The 22,374-nt window shown below is 33.3% G+C and overlaps 1 long non-coding RNA gene across 2 annotated transcripts in view; it reads left to right on the top strand.

Moving 5' to 3' along the window:
* Positions 1-9,879: 9,879 nt before the first annotated feature.
* Positions 9,880-22,374, top strand: part of LOC104856766 — a 44,041-nt gene continuing 31,546 nt past the window's right edge. The window contains exons 1-3 of one of the 2 annotated variants that reach the window (XR_778701.1): positions 9,880-9,956; positions 12,156-12,263; positions 18,675-18,811. This is a non-coding gene — a long non-coding RNA (uncharacterized LOC104856766). Of the gene's footprint in view, positions 9,957-12,155; positions 12,264-18,674; positions 18,812-22,374 lie in introns of those variants that run through there. The other variant, XR_778700.2, reaches the window with a different exon arrangement.

The raw sequence follows: 22,374 nt of genomic DNA, 5'->3' as shown, positions 1-22,374 counted from the left end.
ATATACTTAAATTAATATTTACTTATAAATAAATACAACTACAAAATCGTTGTAGTATAGACAGACATGATAAAAATGTGTGAACCTCTCTAAACTTACTAGTTTTGGTAATACTAAGTGAAAATCTTCAAAGATAATAGGTAATGCAGAGTAATCAGATCAGAAATTGGATATGTATTTTATCACCGGTTGCTGAAACATATTATTCCTTTATTGCTTTAGTTATGTATGCATTTAACAACAATTTATTAAATGTCTGACTCGGCATCTGTTGCTACGTCAAAATGCTTAAATACAAAAGGAGTAATATTTGTCAAATTAGTCTATTTATCCACATAAATGAGGTACACATGAGCTTATTTAACTGGGAAATGTTTATTAAGTGAAATAAATGACGGATTTACTCTGCGGAAAAGGCCAGGGATTAAATTTTGAGTTTTGGCTGCGTGCATAAACACCAACCTTCTGAGATTAAAGAATCTGAAAGTGTGGTTATTCTGTATAGCTTTTGGGGCGTTAATTCACAGATTTGCACTGAAGGTCAGTAACTCTGATTTTTTTATCTATTAATCTAACTTGCATTTACAACATTTCAGAATGGCTGTATGATATGCAGTTGTATACATAGGTTGAAAACTCAGAGAAAGAGCAATGGAGTGAAGAAATACATTCATAAATTATGGGCCACAGAAGATACATGAGGCCATAAGATTACAGTAAAAAATGATAGAGAGTAGGAAGACACTTATATCTTTGAAATAAAAAAAGTTCAAAGTCTAATATTGAAATCAAGTAAGAAATGAAAGTTTAAATAGAATAGAACAATAGCAAAAAATATAGAAAAAATGATATCAAAAAGTAATGGTTAAATAGTATTTCAATTAAGTATTCTAAAATAGGCTTGCATGCCAATGAAAGATGAAGAAAACTCCCAATTTTAAAAAATCAACTTAAGTGCTTTTCAGAAAAGTCATTAATTCATGATAGTGAGGCCAGATTCAAAGGCAGACTCTCAGTATATCCCAGCTACTTTAAAATTTATAATGTTTCTTGTTTCATTAAATGTTGCTTTAAAAAATAGTTTGAAGCAAGTTAGTATGATTTTTACTATCATCAGTGTTATGTTTTGAATGTTTTCACATGTGTCCCTGCCAATAGTCATTCATTGGAAGCTTGGTCCTTAGTGGTTCAGCGACTGTGGTGAAACGTTAAGAGCTGGGGCCCATAGGGTGGTTGGTATGATAATCAAAGGTCTGTACTAGGAAGGCATCATGGGATTGTGATCTAGACTGTCATCCTGTCTTGAGGTGCTTGTTCTATATTATACATTGGCTTTCACTCTTATCATCTGCCAATGGTCCATGGACAGAGCCAGCAATATGCTGTTAGGACTTTTAGCCTCCAAAATTGTGAGCTAAATAAACCTCTTTTCTTTATAAAATTAGCCTGACTCAGGTATTTCATCGTAGTAATATATAATAGACATACATGTTCAGAATAGCCATTCTTATTTCAATTTTTACTGGTTTATTTTTTCCCTTTACCAAACCCTCTAGAAATATTTTTAAATATAGTACCTTTTCTTTTGGAAAATAACATTAACAGCGGTCTTCTTATGTATGTATGTATTTATGTATAACTCTCATCAAACACATTTAATGCTTGTGAAAATGTTCAAAAGATTGGACAGTTAAATTTCATCACTCATTTGATTTCATTATATTCGTCTTCAGGACCCAGTGCAAGCATTATTATAAATTGAAATGTGGAGGAGAGGTAATTGGGAAATGAAAGAGTAATTAAATCAATGTATTTAGCCTGAGCAGGACTTAAAATTAGATCTTAAAATACAAACTCTTTTTCCTTATCTAAAAGACCTTATGATTAATATGGCATGATAGCCAAATATTGATTATTAAAACAACCTCTTCTCCCAACCCGGGTGATTCTTCCTACCATTGGTACTGGCTTCCTTCTATCCTTTCTTACAGTATTTAATTAAATGGGCATATGTTCATAATTGAGTACAATATGGAAGATGTCCACTTGTCCCTAGTTAGCCTCTTCCCCTACGTCATATTTACTGTATAAATGTCTTGCTGATATTTGGATGAGTACAGAAAAAATATGTATTCAAATTATAGAAATAACAGGGAACATTTCAACTTAGATTTAAAAATTGTAAAAATATTGTTCTACAAAATCTGAATTTGAGAAATCATTCAATAATATTACCAGAGCAAAAAAGTAACAGAATTAATAAACTCCTACCCAATTTAATAAGAAACATTCCAATTTAAGCATAAATATCACAAAAGAAATAAAGTCTATTAGCATAAAATGGACTTAGTCTAAGGCATATAAAACATACTTAGAGTCCAAAAAGGAAAGAGGCAAAAATATAACTGCAGCAAAGGAAAATTTACTGATCAATTTTCAATCTCATGAAATATATCCAGCCACATATTCAAGAAATAATCATAAAGTCAAACCAAGTACTAGATCATACTCAAATGGCAATAATACGAAAATAGAAACAAAACTTTAAAATCAGTCAGAGAAAAAAATATTTTAAACACAGTAGCAATGTATTGAGCTAATTTTAAACAATAAGGAAACTGGAATATGATGAGCTGAGATATGTAAAATGTAGAAAGAAAAAATATGAAAAAATAGAATTAAAATTCTAGTGAAAATATCATTTAAAGTAAAGTGAATTACATATACAGTATATATACTTACAAACAAATTATAATAATTCTTTCATCATTAAATATAAATTAAAAGAAGTTCTACATTATGAGGAAAAAGTGTCTCGATTTGAAAGAAGAACACATTTAGAATTGCATGGTAAATTTAGTCTCTTTACTACAAAAAATGAGTGAAGATGTCATTTGAAATTTTATGCCTGAGTAACTTGCCTTTCCCAGTTTAACTTTTACGCTTGATCTTCATCTCAGACCTTATATTCACAACAATCAAGCAGATATCTGTCTTCCAGAAAGTTTTACTTTCTCTGGGGCACATTATCGTTTTCCTGTTCCCCTTCGTGTTTCTGCATAAGTGATTTTCCATCACAATTACAAGAGAACCTGAATCCCACCTTCTCCCATACCCTCCAGTATCTTGAGTGGTTTGGCCCCTGTCCTCCTAAGCAGCCCCATGGCATTCCACTCCCCACATAGCTCAGCACATTTTCCTTGAATCTGTTGACACGACTCGCTCCTCCTTATCTGGAATCACTTCTTCACTGCTCACTGGTAGATTTTCCTGTTCTTAAAAAATGGGTCTTGAAAAGACTTTCCCTAAATCTCACCTAAGTGGACCCTTGTGCTTTTCCTCCTTATCTTAATGTGGTAGATTCTGCTGTGTCGAGATTTTTAATTATTTTTTTTTCTGACTTTAATTGTTTGAGGTTTTTTTTGGCTTTTTCTTTTATCAACCTCCTGTCAAAACTTTAAGCTGTACAGTCAAAGCACAATGTTTCTTATCTTGCCAAGTTTGCCCTTTTCACCCAGCCAGCTGCTTGCTGTGTTGTAGGATCTCCATAAATCTTGTCTGAAGACTGAATGATAAAGAAATGCCCAGATCTCAGTTTATGAATGTACAATACAAAGGAATGAGCTGGAAAATTTATGCTATCCTTTCATATGTCAACAAACATAATATATTTGAGTAAAATCTTTGTTTATGTAATTATTCACTGAAATTAATTGTCTAAGTCATACTATTTGATTTATAGTTAATTAAAACATTTATTGGGTTAGTTTGGTGGTTTAAGGCCAAAGCAATCATTAAATTGTTTGTATTAAAAGGTGAAATAGTTCAGTTAATTTTGTCCTTAACATTTTTCCCTTTCCTTCTCTATACTGTCAATATTAAAGTAGAATGCTCAAACGCTATTTCAAGTTCATTCTGTCACAGGAAACAATGTTGAAAATTGCAGGATAAGATATAAGTTTGTGGTTTATTTTTGCTGACTTTACCCAAGCACTGAACGTTTTTCATATTAGAAGTAATATGCTTTCATCTTAGCAATCTGCCACTGAAGTATATAAACTCTAGGAGATAGAGTCCGGTGAAATCGAACAGATTCAAAACATCATATACACAGGTTTTAGTGGTTTGCAGCAGAAACACCTTCCCTGTAGAAAACACTCTTGCCCTAAGAAGTGTGGCGTGTCCAGGGTTCCGAACTGGATCCCTCTGTAAGCCTGGCTTTCATGTCAGCTCTTGGAGGTTATTACTTTGGCCAATATTACACTTCTCTCAGGAGTTAGTGTACATTAAGTTACTCATTGATCTAAAGCAGAGTCATGGGGACATGGAGCAGGGAAGATTCCTGGTCTCTAGCCAGGTTTCTTCTGACTCTTCTTCATCTGATTCTAGTTGACACGCAGGTTTACTGCACCATCCTCTTCCACCTGATGTCTCAGCCTCAGAGCCAGCCAGCCATGAACTGAATCTGCTGAAACTGTGAACCTAAATACATTCTTCCTCCCTTAAATTGTGACCAATACACTCTTTACCTATTCATGTATTTTCTCTTATCAATGTATCCATCTGTTATCTGTTGCTGTATCTACTTACTATCTATATGTTCTTCTAATTCCATAACTATGCATTACCTATAAATTCTTATCTATTGTGATATCTTTTTCATGATAATCAGGCCACTCAAATTTGTATTCTCCTTCAAGGGAGCACAGCACAAACTCAGATATGTAGTATATTCTACATGGTTGCTGCTCTTACATATTTAAAACTTTAGTCCATGAATATATATGTACAAATACATGATACCATCTTATGTTTGAGATAGAATAAAAATTTTTTAGTTTGAAAATTTATATTCCTGTTGAAATTTCATGAAGTATTTCAAATACTTAGCTATGGGATACTTTGGACAATGGAAATCATCTGTATGAGCATTTCATAGAAATTCACTTATGCCAATTGTTTTTCTGAGTTTTGTACAGAAAGATTGAAAGTAAAAAAAAAAAGTTGCCGCTATCCTGGAAAACACTGATGAAGTGGAAAGATTGCGAAAAATAAATACATAATGAAATGATTTACAAGATACAAAAGTATGAAAGAAGTACTTTAAAAACTGGGGTGTGAAAAAACAAAATAATGTGCAGCAGAGAAAATACAAAGCCCTAGTATTTTATTGGCATTAATAACACTGTTAGAAATATACATTCAAACTGTAAGCTTATATCTCGCTAAGACGTTAAAATACTTGAAGGAAACGGTCCATTTAAAGAAAATAATTATTTTGTCCATGAAATGTTTCAAATATGAATTCATATTTTAGAGGTGAACATTTAAATGCACTCTTATTTTTTTTTATGACAACCTAGGTTTATATCTCTCAATTAAATCACAAAATATCTCCCATAGCCTTGCTCTCCAGCAACACATTAGCAAAGCAACTGCCTAACCTTCTTCTATTCCTTTGGATGAATGTCAAAAGGCTTTGCCAGTAGAAAGATTTCTGATCACATTTTAATTTTCCCTTGGATTGGAACGGGGACCGTTGTGCTTGCCTGTTGAGTGCAATAGGTGATTTTGTACCTTTTGATATCTGGCAGACGGTAGCAGCAGATGGGACATATTTATAATCCCACACAGTCCCCAATGAGCAGTCATTTAAACATCTGGATTTGAAAAGGGTCAACCTTACTGGAAGGAGTTCGTATGTTTTATAACCTGCTTCACCTACCCCATCATGTCCATAACGATAGCTGAAATTCTCAAAGTCTCATGCTACTCAGGTCATGTCTCCCGCATTTTCTTATATTTTGTAATTTTTACATAATGAAGTAAGATGTTTTCGGTGAAAAAAATAAATCAAAAAGAGGGATTATTAATTACTGCATTCACCTAAGCAATAGATAGCTTTTGGACACAGTATATGGCAGACATGGTGATAATCACTTTGTTTACATCCATTCTCTCATTTAATTCACTACACCATCATTAGTTAATGATGATCATTACCCAGTGCCTATATTCTTTCCAGTAAGAAATGTATGAAAACAATCAAACCACTTTTCACACCGTGGTAGTAGTATGAATCCCAGTCTCCTCTGACACTGCTGCACCACACCCAGGAAAATGCTCTCATTATGTATACCTAAAATGTACCGATAAAGTTTGAAAAAAATCAGTGTTATCATCAGGAGAGGGGTGGCACCATGGAAAAAGTTTCCTACCTAGAATTGATCAATCTTCACCAGAAAGACTTGGCTTAGATATCAAGCGAGTTACTCACAAAGGCTATCATGCTGGACTCTAATACTGTCATGTTGGTTTCTGGTCTTATGCTGTTTCCAAAGCGATAAAAAATTAATGAGCAAAACTATATTGCCAAGGATAAAGAAAGGGAGACTAAATGGCTTAGTTTTCAGAGTTTCAAGAAGGCTGAGCACTGGCACGAAACAAAACAGAGCAAAAACATACTCAGGAATGGATAAACATGTAAAAATTTTGCTATATTAGGTATGGTTATGTCTTTTTATTTTTACTGCAGCCATACACACACACACACACACACACACACACACGTGTGTGTGTGCATGCTCTTACATGATCTTATTTATTTGGGTGAAAATTAATATCAGAGGTAACAGAGAAGTAAATGAAACAATTCAGTGTTCATTGATTCACTAATCTATTTATACATAAAACTACATTGAACAGCTATTCCATAAAACATTAGTGTCCAATCTTACAACTGGGCAGATTACTTGGGACCATGACCAATAAGGGGGAGATATGTCCCCCGCAGGCTTCTCCATCTGTCACTCTTCCTGTGCCTTAGTTCCTTACTTTGTGCCCTCTCCTGGCAAACTGTTCTAAACATCTGTGTGTCAGCGAGCTTCTTCTCACTTGACCTGTTTTAATTCCTCTCCAGACTTTCATAACCTCATTCCTAATCAACACTGTGCATAGAACAATCATGATAATTCTAACAACCGAATTTTACCTCACTTCCGTTATAAAAGACATTTTATGTTCTTTTTAACAAGTATTCTTACAAATGTCTTGCCATTTGAGGCCACATCCCATTCTTGTGGGCTCTAGTGAGCCCATCAATATTTAAAAATTGGACTAATGTGCCAGGCATGGTGGCACATGCCTGTAATTCCAGCACTTGGGAAGCTGAGGCAGGAAGATCTCTGTGAGTTCAAAACCAGCCTGGGCTACCTAGTGAGTTCCGAGTCATTCTCACATAGCGAGAACCTGTCTCAAAAAAAAAAAAAAAAAAAAAAGCCCAAGGTAATTTTTAAAAAAAAAAAAAAAAAAAAAAAAAGGCCTAATGTAACAAACCAAAAATTTAACCAATAATTTGTTCCATTTCTAAAATATCTACTATGAAATGTTGTAATATAGTACACCAAACACAACACAAACTGACAAATAGATGTTTAAAGTATGATATGAAGTATTTAATAACATACAGTACAGCAGCAATGGAGAAAGTTTGAGATAATATTGTTTTAAAGGGTTTGGCATAAAGTTGCAGGGGCCAAAAGATATTTTAGGGAACTTAAATAAACTGTTTGACTCAATGGAGAGAAGGATTTTAGTAACTTGTGAATGTCAATGTTAGCAGTAAATGGGTAGGATAAAATTATGAGAGAATGAAAAGTAGGAATTTGTGAATTATACACAAACATAAATAGCTTATCAAAATACTTTACTACTGCTAAACCCCTTTGACATTAACCAAAGCTATTTCTGGGAAGGTATGAGAAACTAAAACTAAATATTTCAAATAAAATAATTATCCATTTTATTGTTTATTGACTACTAGTTGTAACTAAAGGACTTTGTAGGTTATTAATGTCTAATATTTGGTTGCTTTCTCTAATGTGAGCTTTTAGTTTAAAGTCAATACTAAAAGAGTTTGTCAGAGACAAATGTGTCCTGTATAGTTTTTCAGCATAAGTATGGCTTCTCAATTTTTAAGATTCCATTACATCTATCTCTAAAGTGCATTATATCAGTCAGGCTATTTTATAAGTCAAAGCCTCCTAATCAGAGAAACAGCTGCATTTGTCAACAGAAATCATAGATGTTTTCCACTGACATATCCTTGCCATCCCCAAAAGAAGAATTTTGATTTAACTAAGTCCTTAAGCAAAGATTTGACAACTGTCAAGTGTTAGTGTTTAGTCACTACGTATTACTGACTGACATAACCTTCAAGGAATCCGTCTGAGAGGAGAATCATAAACGATGGTGATTTCAAAAATGGCTGATGAATTGTCTTTTGACAATTCTCTCTGACTGATACAAAAAAAGAGAATGTAGTGAATTTAGTCAAACAATTTGTGTCTGGGCCGAGGATTTAGCTCAGTGGTTCAGTGGCCTGCCTTGTGAGCACAAGGACCCAAGTTCAATCCCCGGTACCAAATAAAATAAAATAAAATAAATAAATAAAACAAGAGGTAAAGATCAGTGAGTGCATGCATGATATATTTTGAAATGTTTCAGAATTTCTGACAGGTCTACCAAAATGAGGGACTGGTGCACTAACACTTGGTATTGTTTTTGATTTAAGACAGTTTTTTTTTTTTTTTCCCTGATATATACCAGTTACATCTGTGACTAAAAATCAATCAGTCAATATTTTTCTTCAGGTCTTAATATTAGTAATATTTTAGTTAACACTTTATAGAGCTTTCAGAATAAATAAATGAATGCTGTGTAACTTGACAATATGCAAACAGCTATTTTGCCCCAAAGATAGACGACAAGACCCAGGAAATAAGGGATCGAGGGTAGAGCTACAATAAGGATTATTCTGACATTATTTTACTTTGGACTAATCACATCCAGGTGGTCCCAAATTATGTTCAGGGCCAAATGTCACCAAAAATATGACACGGCCTTAGGCAGGCCCTGAGGGTCATCTTTTTGGTAGCCGGCTTCACAAAAGAACTCTGGGTGATGAAAGCCCATTTGCAATGCACTGCGATGGGCAGGGGAGGAGACTTGAATCCACTGCAGTTGTAAGGCACCTGTGAGGTGTGAGGATGAAATTTTAGGAGGCTGAAGGTCAAAGATCAACACTAGCTTAGGCACCAGCTTCTACGGCCATGTTGTGCAACATTCCGGGAAAATGAAATATTTAATTTTTGTAAATGTCAAATTGTGATAATGTATCGGACCTTTTTATTTTAGTGTTAAGTGAAGTCATTAAATTATGTGAGGTCATTCTTTTCTCTGTTCTTCTGTTTGATGTTCTAAATGTATTTCATGAAGACATCAAAACATAATATGTATACTCAAAGAAAAATATTTTCAAATTACTTTTATTAATGTTTCAATAGCAATGAAATTTTCCATATTTTAATACATGAAAAAAGTACACAATAATGAAAATCTATACATGGAAAGAGGATAAAGAAATGATTGCTGCTTCTTGGTTCACAAATTCATTTTAATAAGGTGGCAAGCATTTTTGTGCCCTGTCAACATTTATCAAAACGTCTTACCCTGAACTCACTAAACATGTATTTTATAATCTGTCCTAAGGAGATATAGGCACACCACATTTCACTACATTTTATTGTGCTTAGTAGATACTATGTGTTCTATAAACTGGAGGTTTCTGGCAACCATGAGTCCAGAAAGCCCACTGTGATATTTTTGTAATAGCCTATCTTCATTTCATGTCTGTATGTCACATGTTGGCAATTCTGGCACAATTTCAATATTTATTTTCTATTTTTCTGATATCTGTTCTGGTGGTTTTTATTCCAGGATTCTTGGTGTTGCTATGGTTACTAGAATATCATGATGCATTGTCATGTAAGACAGCAAAGCTGCTCAGTAAGTGCTATGATCTGACCTCAAATGGTGTTGGATTCAGACAACAGCCTTCTATGAGAAGGTGTTCTCTATAACTTTCATAGCTGCAGAGGAGAGGTCAGTGACTCAATGTAAGTTTGGAAGAAAGGCTGACTCTTTGCAGGGGCTAATTTAGCTGGTGAATTTAGGTTACTTAATGCTTCACCATTTCAAAATTCCTATGGCCCCTCCCTAGGTATTATACCTCATTGACTTTACCCTTGTTGTATACATGAACAACAAAACTTCAATGACAGTGCATCTGCTTACTACATGTTAAACAATGTTTTAAACAGATTATTAAGACGTCCGACTCTTAAAAAATTATTTCATATGATCATTGTTCATTAACAGTATACTTGGTCATCTAAGCACTCTGATGGAGATCTAAAATAAGATTAATGGTGATGCCATGCTTGTTAATGTATTAGCCTGTAGCCCATGGATTAGGACATAATTTCAATTTTCAAGTCTTACTGTTTGACAAATACAAAATTTCATTTTTTATTAGCACATGTCTTCAGTACATAATAACCACTCATCGCAGGAAGTTGCCACATCTTCATAGTCATCTTAAATATTTTTTATCCTCTTCCCCTTCTCGGCCTCCTACTCCTTCCATTTCTTGGTCTCATTGCCTTTCAAGAAGTTCTTGCTCCCCATTTCCTTTATCTGTCTTTTGTTTTGCTCTTTAATTTATTTTTTTACTTTGGATTTCCATATAAGAAGAACCATAAGATACTTGAGACTTGCCTGATTTATTTTATCATCTCAAGATCCATCCATTATCTTACAAATGACTCAAATTTGCCCTTTGTTATAGCATAGAATTCCATTGTGCATAAATGTTATGCTTTTAATCCATTCTTCTTTCATATAGGCTGCTTGTGAGATTTAGGTATCCTGAATTGTGATAAAAGCATGCATGATACATGTACTGCTGTAATATGATATATTTGACTCTTTTAGGAAGTTTCCTAGAAAGGGGACAGCTTGGTCCAGTGGAATTCCTAGTTTTAGTTCTGTGAGGATCTGCATCCTGATGTTCACAGTGGATGCACTAGTTGACTTTGCACCAACACTACAAAAGGGCTCATTTCTTCTCACTGCCAGCTCTTATTATTTAATGCCCTACTGATAGCCATTCTTTCTGGAGTAGTTGGATTCTTCATTGTTGCTTTAATTTGCATGTCTCTGTAATGGCCAGAGATGTTGAAGATTTTTCATGTGTTTATGGACACTTGAAATTCTTATGAGAAGTGTCTTTTCATTTTAGTTGCCCATTTCTTGATTGAGTTTAGATATTTTTATTTTTTACATAGCCTATATATTAGACAACTTCAAGGTGTACATGAAAATTGTTTTTTTTTTTCCAGTTTTGTATGTTGTCCCTTCACTGTGTTGATTAGTTCCTTTGCTGTGCAAACATTTTTTAATTTGATATATCCCGTTTTTAGATTTTTCGTGTTATTTCTTGTGCAAATGGGATTCTATTGAGAAAGTTCTCATTTATGACCATGTCTTCAAGAGTTTTACCTATTTGTTTTCCAGCATGCTAAGTATTTCTTTTTAATATTTAGGTCTTTCATCCTGTTTTATTTTATTTTAGTACATGGTGAGAAATACAGATCTAGATTCAATCTTCTGAATGTATAGAGCCAGTTTTCATAAACATATTTTGTGTGGCAATAGCTATTGGAAATAGTCATTCATGTGATGGGTGTGAACAAAGTAAATTGAAAATCTTTCAGAAAGGTTTCTTCATTGTTGACAACTTTAAAAGCATTTATGATTCATGAGCGGAGATCAAAATATCAATAATAATAGAAATATGGAAGAAGTTGGAAGAAGTCTGCCTTTATGGTAGATAGAGAGATTTCAAGATTTCAGTGGCAGAGTAACTGTGGATAAGATGGAAATTGCTGGAAAACTACTGGATGTAGACTGTGGGGCCTGAGGATGCAACCACAACTTGGCAGCCTTGCATTGAAACACTAATTATGAGCAGTTGCTTCTTTTGAATAAGCAAAGCAAGCTTTTCTTTTCTGGAGATAATATCTTCGGTGAATATGCTGTAAACATTGTTAAATATTGTTGAAATAACAACAAAGTCTTTAGACTATTCATAATCATAATAGACTTATCAGCAGAAAGGTTCACAAAAATTGACTCCTGATTCTAAAATGAGTTCTATGGTGGGTAAAATACTATCAAATAGCATTGCATGTTGTAGAGAAATATTTTGTGAAAGAAAGAATCAACACTGAAAACTTTATTGTCTTATTTTTAAGAATTCCAGAGCCACCTCAACCTTCAGCAAGCACCATTTCAATACGCAAACATCAACACTGAACCAGACCTTGCATCAGCAGAAAGATTAAGACTTTCTGAAGGATTAGGTGATTGTCATCATTTTTTTCCCAGTAAAACATATTTAAATTGAGCTAATTTTTAAATATGTTATACTATATTTAATAGATTATAGAGTAAATACAATTTTTAAAATATTTAATAATATAATTTTTACATCCATTGACAAATCAAAAATTTAGCATGACTAATTTTATTGCAATAGTCGCTTTCTTGTAGTAGTCTGGAAACAAATTTGCAGTATTTGAAATATACTTAAATTTAAATATATTAAATTATGTATTGTGTATCACTTTAATTGTAAAATTGTAGAAAAATCTGATACATATTATGATAAACTCAAGGTTAGGTAAATTTTAACATATATTTTGCCATTCTAAAAGCAGTAAGTAGATACTACAGTGAAACATGATATAATCTAATTTAACATTATTAAATTTTCATGATATGAAATATCTTCCTCTAGTTTTATCATACAAAAGATAATGACATAAAACAGATAAGTTAAAATATATTCACCAGCTGGGCATGGTGGTGCATGCCAGTAATCCCAGTACTGGGGAGGCTAAGGCAGGAGGATCACTGCGAGTTCAAGACCAGCCTGGGCTACACAGTGAGTTCCAGGTTAGTCTCACTATGTAGTGAGACCCTGTCTCAAAAAAAACAAAAACAAAAACAAAACAAATAAAATATATTCACCAGTAATAGTCTATATGCATAGAATTATTAAAAATAGTCATAAGGAACAAAACCGATTAGACATCTTAAAATTACTTGGCTTTTCTAGTGTAAAATATGAAATAAGACATTTATTATTTCATACAATATTTTAGGTGTGCGCACATGAGTTTGTGCAACAAATTGTTACCAATTCCAATGAATTTTGTATATATACACATCATCTCCTTCGTGTTGAACACACCGACAGCATTATATGTAAAATAATATACATGTGGGTTTAGAAGAATATTTAGTGCTGTCAAATATAACCCACAGACATGCAGTAAATGCTAATAATAATAACAAAAATTCCAAATCACCAGACATCTAAGTATTCCAATGATATTGCTCTGGACATTATTATAACTTAGCAAAAATGAATTCTTTAAAAAAAAGAGAAACAAATAAGCAAAACAATTCTGTAAAATCAAAATTTAACTTACAGAAAGAAATAATCTACTGAATTTCTGGCTATATTTGTATTTTAATATAATAAACAAATTCATAAGAAAGCAAATGCTATCATTATTTATGCTTATGGTTTAATAAACATTCTTAAATTCATACTCTAGCAAATGAAGTGAATGCCAAATATTGGCAAAAACTTTAATATAACTTACTTTATATAACAATTTCACAACGTAAAATCAGAGTTGTGAAAGATTTTCAATAAGGTGAAAATTAAAATATAAAGTTAAGTTTTAAATTAAGTTATTGAAGAGATACTTTTGAAAATCGCTATATTCTAATTTATGTTTTGCATGGTTGAGACTTTGGTCTTTGGTGTCAGAGCTACATGTCCAAACTGTAACTTTGGCACTTGAGAGCTACACAAAGGAAAGCAAATATTCAAACTTTCTAAGCTGCTGTTTTCATGTAGATAAAATAGGAATAGTAATAACTGTCCATGCCGAGGTTCCTAGAAATAAATGAGAACACTCATTCATATTAATTCATATTAATTGTATAATAAATGTTGTTAATTTCAATTATACTATTTCCAGGGGATTTAACAATGAGAAATAACAAGGATTAATTCTACCTTTTCTGAGAGGAAAAAGATTTTTAACAAGACAATGAGGTGTCAATAAGCCAATCCTCCTCAAGATAAGTATGGTTGATGTTTATCAGGAAAAAAAAGAAAAAGAAAAAAAAATTGAAGCGAACAGTCAATATCGATTACTTTCCTTTTTTTTTTTTCTTTTAACTTTATTTTACTTTTGCTAGGGCACATGTCATTTCCAGAAATGTTACTGGGAGGTTAAGAAGCATCCTGGGTAATGTGGAATGGGTCGCTCGGCACGAGTTAGAATCAAGGGCCCCGGCTTTTAAAGCTCGGGTAAACTACATAGACCTTGGATTACTGTTCCAAAAAACATTACGTGTTAGGATTTTTTACTGAGAGATTTTTTAAAAAAAAAAAATCAGAACCGTACAGAATCACAAAGACAAAGGGACTAGCTTTAAATTATTTTTTAACATGAAATTAATACCTCTTGTACTTTATAATAACTTTACAAAATCAAAGGACAGATGCCCCAAGGGTGTGCATAGAAGTATTCACAAAAGGAAGAAAACAAGTAGTAGAAGACATATAGGTACTTTTATTAAGCTTATGGAAATGCAAAAAGTTAGAATTTCATTCAAGAGTTGGAATCAATTAAACATACAATTACTACAGTTTAAATGTTAAATAAATTAAGAAAACATATATAAATTTCTTTAAAAAGATAGGTGAACGGAATACAGACTCGGTGAACCAGAAGATATGTCATAAGAAAAACAAGGAAGAATGAACAGATGAATCGTGGAAGTACTGAAAAGTTAGAAAAAGCATATTTTTTTTTCTTTTTATTGAGTGTATTGGTACAATCTAGGTATACAGTACAGTTACATTCATCATTAGGATCCTGTACCTTTACATAATAGGTCTTGATTCTTATTTTTCTCCTTGTCCCTGCCCTCCTTTCACCCCCCTCCTCCCCTCTCCATTTACAAACAAACACTTTACTTCCATTTAGAAAAAGCACATTTTTAATGTTGTCTTTATATTTAGTTCAGTTGTTGGCTTAAAAAGTAACCAGTATGTTTTTATTCACATGGTGACAATAAGAGCTAGTAGGACATCTAAGCATAACTAGAGTTATGTTAGTGTCTTCTGCCACAATATCATCATTAGGCTACAGTGGCTCATTTATTTTTTGGCATTGAAAATTTATTGTAATGGGCATGTATAAAAAAAGTTGTGCATATTCATGGAACATAATGCAATGTCTGATACAACATATATAATGAATAATTTTTAAGTCAGTCAAGAAAATTTATCATCTCAAATAGTTATCGTTTCTTCATGATGAAAACTCTGAAAATCCTTCCTTCTTGCCTTTTGAAATTGACAGTACATAATTATTGTCTAATTTCTCTGTCATGTCCAACAGTATGCCAAACTTCTACTGCTACCTAACTGTAGTTCAGTATCCATTTATCAGCCTCTCTCCATTCCCAGCATTTTATTGGAAAATATAAAGCAAGTCATCTACTTCAACTGCAATAATGTTTTACTAATTACTAGTTATAAGGAAGCATATAGTTATGATCACTCTATATTACATTTAGACATTCTGGTGTATATTGTAAGCACACCTATGTATATACTCATATGTACATGCACACTTATAAATAATTCATACCTACATACACATCTGTGCATAAATGTTGTATATATGCAATTTTAAAATAACTGGAGGAGGGCTGGGGATTTAGCTCAGTGGTTCAGTGGCCTGCGTTGCAAGTGCAAGGACCCGAGTTCAATCCCCAGTACCAAAAAAAAAGAATAACTGGATTCCTACATCAAAACCAATCCTATAGAGACTTTACTAGGATAATGTTTATTTAACATGATATGTTCTGTTTTAAAATTTCCCTCTAAAAATTTGCTCAAAGGCAATAAGGATTTCTTAGAGTGTATATGGCTTTAATTTAACACCTACCATTTTTAAGCCATTATTCAATAGTCAAAAAGCATAATCTATCAAATATTTAATGTATTCAATACTAGCAGCATCAAAAGTAATATTACCATGGGAGAAAATAACTTTATAGTTATATCTGAATTTAAGAATTTTAAGGTTTTTATAATAAAAATAAAACATGAGAAACCTAGAGCACTGCTGTTAAGCCTGAATTTTATTTATTTATTTATTTATTTATTTATTTATTTATTTATTTATTTATTTATTTTTGTACCGGGGATTGAACTCTGGTCCTTGCCCTTGCAAGGCAGGCCACCGAACCGCTGACCTAAATCCCCGGCCCTGTTAAGCCTGAATTTTAAAAATAAATTCTTCCTGGACTGGGGGGTTAGCTCAGCGTTTCTACTGCCTGCCTCACAAATGCAAGGTAAAAAAAAAAAAAAAAAAAAAAAAAAAAAAAAAATCGTTCCTTCCTGAACTAACAAATAGTTGACTAAAGAAATCAACTTTTTTTGTTGTTGTTTCTAAACTCACTTAGATATCAAGGGATGCGATACTTGCATTAAATATGTTCTGAAAACACCATGAGTTGAATGTCATGCATTTTTATTTTGTGCTGCAAAATAACGTATGTATTTTAAGATTTAAAATAGCATCATCAATGGTTAGAAAGTATTAAAGCTTTAAAAATCTACTTACAGGTTTCTCAAATCATTTTATAGACAAATATTAGATCTAAAATATAAAAAAATGTCTACGATCTTTTACGTAATTCTTTCAAAGTGAGACTTTTCTAAATCTATTTCTTGTCAGCTCATGGCTTATACGATATGATTAACTCTTTATGTTATAGGGCAAGAGCTAATTACAATTCATTTCTTGAATAAGTATTTGACAAACACTCTGTTAAGATTTTTACTTCTATTTCTTCATTCATTCACTTTAAATATTATTATCCCTATCTTATTTTTCAAGAACTAGTCCTTAATGAAGTTGGCTAAACTGTCCCAAAGTCATAGAGCCAAAAGCCAATTGAAATTCAAATTTAAACACATTTGACCACAAAGCCCAATGTTCTTAGTCAGTCCACTTCAACTTTATATTTTTCACTTGATTAAAGAGAAATCCTAGGATAAATTAAGAGCTGCTGAGCCCTTTAAGTAAGACAGGTATGTTGCTAATGATACGGGCTTCACCTTCAGGGAAATAAGTAAAATTTTAAAATTACATAAAATTAACTAAAAGCCTCATATTATTACAGCCACTGCGACAAATCCAGTAGACTGTAATACAAAAGATATTTCTTTTCTGAAAATGTTAGTGATACAATAATGTCAAAGTTCATTACGACTTGGGGCAAACAGCAATAGTCAAAGGTCAAAAACCATAAGACAAAGCGAATGTGAACAACAAAATATATACAACCAGATTCATTCCTATTCCCCCCACTCTGTCTCTTTCTTGAGGGAAACAGGCCATCCTATTATACAGTGCTTCCAAAGAGTTTTTAATACTAACTGCCAGTGATATTAACTCAAATATTCGCAGTAATAGGCTAAAAAAGAGCAGGGAATTTGTGGAGAAATAAATCCCTCACTCATAATGTCATGTGTTACCAATTAAAACGCACTCCCAGGTTGCAAAGCAGCTGCCAAACTGCAGAGTGTTTTCAGAAAATAATTCTGGAGAGGGTCTATGTGGCACAAGAGCTTTTAATGCTCATCCCCGGCATATTTCATCCGCAAATATAACTCCGTGTAAAAAGCAAAGGGAGTTCGCCAAGCGCAGAATTCCATTTAGCACCCTGGTAGTTCTCTTAATTAGAAAAAACCCAGACTTCCTAAGACTCTTTTGTAAGCCTAAACCCCATCACCACAAACTGACTTTAATTATGTGATTCTTAAAAGCCTTTGGGCATGAAATCGGACAGACTATAAATATAGCTATTAACACACACGCCACGTGCATTCCCACACACGCTCATTCATTATTTCACGCAAGGTTTTGAAGAATATAACGATGGATTCCAGTATTTTCATGCCACTCTCTCTTGATAAAATTTCAGGAAAGATAAATGTTGACCTCTATATGACTTCGCTTCCTAGCTGCAAAATAAGGATAGAATAGTTTCTACTTTATAGCTGCTATTTTTAAGACATTTATTTTTTCTGAAGCACATTTATGTGTACATCTAAACTGAGGGGAGAGCACAAATTTTACATATACTCTGTATCTAACCTATTGTATGGTCTCCTCCATTAACATCCACTACACTGTTTTCAAAATCAAGATAATTTTGGAACATGTTTAGTTTGGTACTTATGCGTTAAACTTAATCAAACAATATTTAAATTAGCATTAGGGTAAAGAACGATAAAAGAAAAATAAAAGTGCTAGGCTTAAATCCATTCACTGTCAATAACTTGATTAGCAACATTAAAAATATAATTAAAATATTTTTCTTCAGTTTCCTTACATGTTGTACCAAAATACACTCAGGTTTACAATTTCTTAATTTTATTACAGTCTTACTGTGATTAGATTTGTTAACAACTCTCAATGGCTAATAGAATTGCAATAGTAGAAGACTTTTTTCACTAAGCAATTCACAGTTCAGAGAGTTTATGCATGATGAGAAATTTTATTAATATTTTTGGAAAATACATCAATAATGAGTAAATTATAATGTTTTAATTAATTGCTTTTAAGAATGGCCCTACTTGATAACTCAGCGTTCTGTGGTTTCAGGATGAACATCTTATCAGAACAACCGTACCAAAAAAACAACTCAAATTATAAAACCCCAAGATATGAAGGTCATCCTTTGTAAAGGGTCAGTCACCATGGTAAAAGGCACTCATGAAGGACAAGGAAAAGTAGGAATCCCAAGCTGTTAGTGAGCACCAAAGCAAAACTGTGCCTTAAAGTTCTCTAGAAAAATTTAGAAATTTTGAGTTTTTTTTGTTTTGTTTTGTTTTTTTAATCTACCTACACTAGTCAAGTGGGCAGGATGGTAAATTTAGGACTGATCCAGATGAGAAATCCAACCAGAATTAGAAAGAGTGTGCAGTTCCAAACTTTGTGAAGATAAAATTCAAGAAAGCAACCTAAAAGAGATAATCATGTCAACACAAAAATATCTCTGGAAGGAAGGAAAAACAAAATTCAGCTCGCAGATTGGTGATGAGATGGTACGCATACCCACTGGGGAAATGTGAAGATGAGGAGAAAGCGCGTGTTAGAACCGACAGACAGCTGGAGCACTGCACAGTGTGCACAGTCATTGGAGGAAAATGTTTCTCTCAAAATGCAAACCTGAAGAGAAAATTGCTCAATTTAAGAAATTAAGAAAAAAGTAAAAACTTTAAAATAAGTAAAAGGCATTAAATCGTATTAAATAAGAACAGAACTTACTAAAGTAGGAACATGGAAATAGCAGATCGGTAAGGAGAATTTTGAAAGACTAATAAAATTTAAGAATTTTCTAAGAATAATCAAAAAGTGAGGAAGAAGACAAGAAAAAAGAGGAGGAAGAAGAAGGAGAAGAGAAACAGGAGTAGGAAGGGAAAGAGAGAGAATCCCTCATAAAGTAAAACTAACAGTCATGAAAAAGGAAGCAAAGCCAGGATTCTGTTGAGATGAAAGGAAAAATAAAAGTGAATTAAAAGCAACATTATGACAAAATAAGCGAGCTCAAATTTCTCTGAAAAATGCTACTTACCAACTTAGGAAGACAACGACATAACTTCTATGTTTCACATATATTAAAGAATCTTTCTAGGAAATTAGGACAAAAATGATTTGCAAAAAAGTTCTACTAAGTATTAAAGCTCAGATAGTTCTGAAATACAACGCCTTCAGAAAGCAAAAGCGGCTGACTCAGACTCAGTCCACACTGGGTAATAGTAGTATTATCAACAATGCTGCATTTTTAACCTTCCTCACATAACTCTTCGACTATGAAACATCATTCATTATCTCTCCTGCCCTAAAGGCTGTTTTCGGTTAGTAGCTATCACTCATCTGCTTGATTTTACATAGTATATTTTTCCATCCTTTAAAGCTATCCACAAGTTAGATAAACATATTGCCAGTTGTTTGTGACATACATTTGGTTTTCATCTGTGTCTTCTTCATGTTAACGTTTCTTAATTGAAATAACTATTTACTTTCAGGTTTATTTATACGATTTTGTACTCTCTCTCTCTCTCTCTCTCTCTCTCTCTCTGAGACAGGGTCTTATTATGTAGTTCAAGCTAGCTTTGAACTCACTATGTAGCCAGAGTTGGCCTCAAACTCTCAGTGATCCTCCTGCCTCAGCCTCTAGGGCACTGAGATTACAGGTGCCACCATGCCCAATTATTCTGTTTCATCTTATGTCTCTTTTTTATTTTAAAAAGGTTTTATTACCCCATTCTTTACCTAACATCTCATATATGTATTCTTTCATCTTCCTGTTATTGATCACCCTTGCTATAGGCATATAATATTGATAATAAAGGATAGAGAAGTGTGTAATACTGTATTTTCTATTCTTTCCAAGTAAATTGAAATATAAATTTGAGTACCACTGTCTCTTTTTCAGGTGGCAGATATTTTCCTTTCTCTGTCTCTTTGTCCACGCCCGTCCCTGTCATGCTTTTTTGTCCTTGCATCGCTGTTCTTGGTGTGTACACATACACATTAAGAAATACAATGCTATCCAGGCATGGTGGCACACGGCTGTAATCCCAGCTCTCAGGAGGATCACTGTGAGTTCGAGAGCAGCCTGGGCTACATAGTGAGTTCCAGGTCAGTCTCAGTGTATAGTGAGACCCTGTCTAGAAAGAAAGAAAGAAAGAAAGAAAGAAAGAAAGAAAGAAAGAAAGAAAGAAAGGAAGGAAGGAAGGAAGGAAGGAAGGAAGGAAGGAAGAGAGAGAGAAAGAGAGAGAAAGAAAGAAAGAAAGAAAGAAAGAAAGAAAAAGAAAGAAAGAAAGAAAGAAGGAAGGAAGGAAGGAAGGAAGGAAGGAAGGAAGGAAGGAAGGAAAGACAATGTTGTTCTTTATAGTCAATATGTAATTACATTGCCTCATACCCTCTCGTTACACTTTCTACTGGTGTCCACTTCTTTCTGTATCTAGATTCCCTTTGTAATAATCTTATTCCTCGCATTTAAAATCAACTCTAAAGGTCCATTTAATGTGACATATTTTAAAAACTACACAAATTATTTGTTTCTGTGAAGAGTTGAAGCATAACGATATTCCTTTCCACTGAATGTGAGCCAGACTTAGTGACTGACATCTGGAGAACAGAATATGACAGAAGTGATATTACTTTCAAGAGTGTGTTATATGAAGACCACAGCTTCCGTCTTGGGATACAGTCTTGATCTCTCTTGAATCATTTGCCAGAGTGGAATCAGCTGCCTTATGTTGAGGTACCCCAAGGAAAAGTGAAGCTGCCTGCCAAGATATGGTGACACTCATGTAATTCATAGAGTGGCCATCAAGTGAGGCAGCAAGTTCTGCCAACAACCAGTGAGTGAGCTTTGTAGCGGGTCTTGGGAGGAGGCGCACCAGCAGCTCATCTGACTGAAGCTGGAAGGAAATCTACCCAGGGAGGTTTGAGACATGTAATAGTCACCTAAAAGACTAAGCCTGAATTGGCCAGGGAGAGGTTTAACAGATTCCTGAGCCACAGAGATGGCAAGATTGTTCAAAATTTGTCAAATCAGTAAGACTGAATAAGTCGTCGTGTGGTAATTGATACCCAATACATTAGGCATAGAATTCTAGGTAGGAATTATTTTCAAAGTGTTAAACATTGCCTTTTGAATTTTATAATTTTCTGAGGAGAAGTCACCAACTAGTCTTTTTATTTCTAGGAAGGTAATACACATTTTGATGAAGAGTATTTGCTCTCTTTGCAACAGCAATACAGGTATTTAAGTAAAATACATTTGTCTTTCTTTCAGTCCTAAATTGGATTCATAGCACTTCCTGAATCTCAGATTTGATATATTTACCCTGTACAAAAATTCTTTCATTATATCCAAAGTGATCAGTTCGTAATCTTTTTCTCTTTCCTCTCCCTCCTTAATTTTTTTTAATGAAAATAAAATTTACCTGTCATAATGTTAATGATTTAAAAATTCAGGAGTGTTTAGTATAATCCGTGTTGTACAATAGCATTCCTGTTTCGTTCTCTATCTTTAAGATACCAATTAATGTGTAACTAATGACTAATTTGCTGTTAACTACTATGATATTGTCCCTAATTTCCAAGTTTTACCTTTAGGATTTCACTGGGTTCTTTCAAAAATCTGTATCTTCATTGTTTTTAATTATATATTGAAACTAACATTGAAATTAGGGTTGCTGTTATTTTAAAGTTTGTGGCTGATAACTTGAGTATCTGTAGCTTTAGGCATTAATTTACTTATTGGAATTTTGTTCGTTTTTAATTT

The sequence above is a fragment of the Fukomys damarensis genome, unplaced genomic scaffold (genome assembly GCF_012274545.1).
Source record: "Fukomys damarensis isolate Sample0158 unplaced genomic scaffold, DMR_v1.0_HiC HiC_scaffold_21, whole genome shotgun sequence".
Classification (NCBI taxonomy): Eukaryota; Metazoa; Chordata; class Mammalia; order Rodentia; family Bathyergidae; genus Fukomys; species Fukomys damarensis.
The sequence above is the reverse complement of the archived record's forward strand: the minus strand, read 5'-3'. Positions and strand labels throughout refer to the sequence as shown.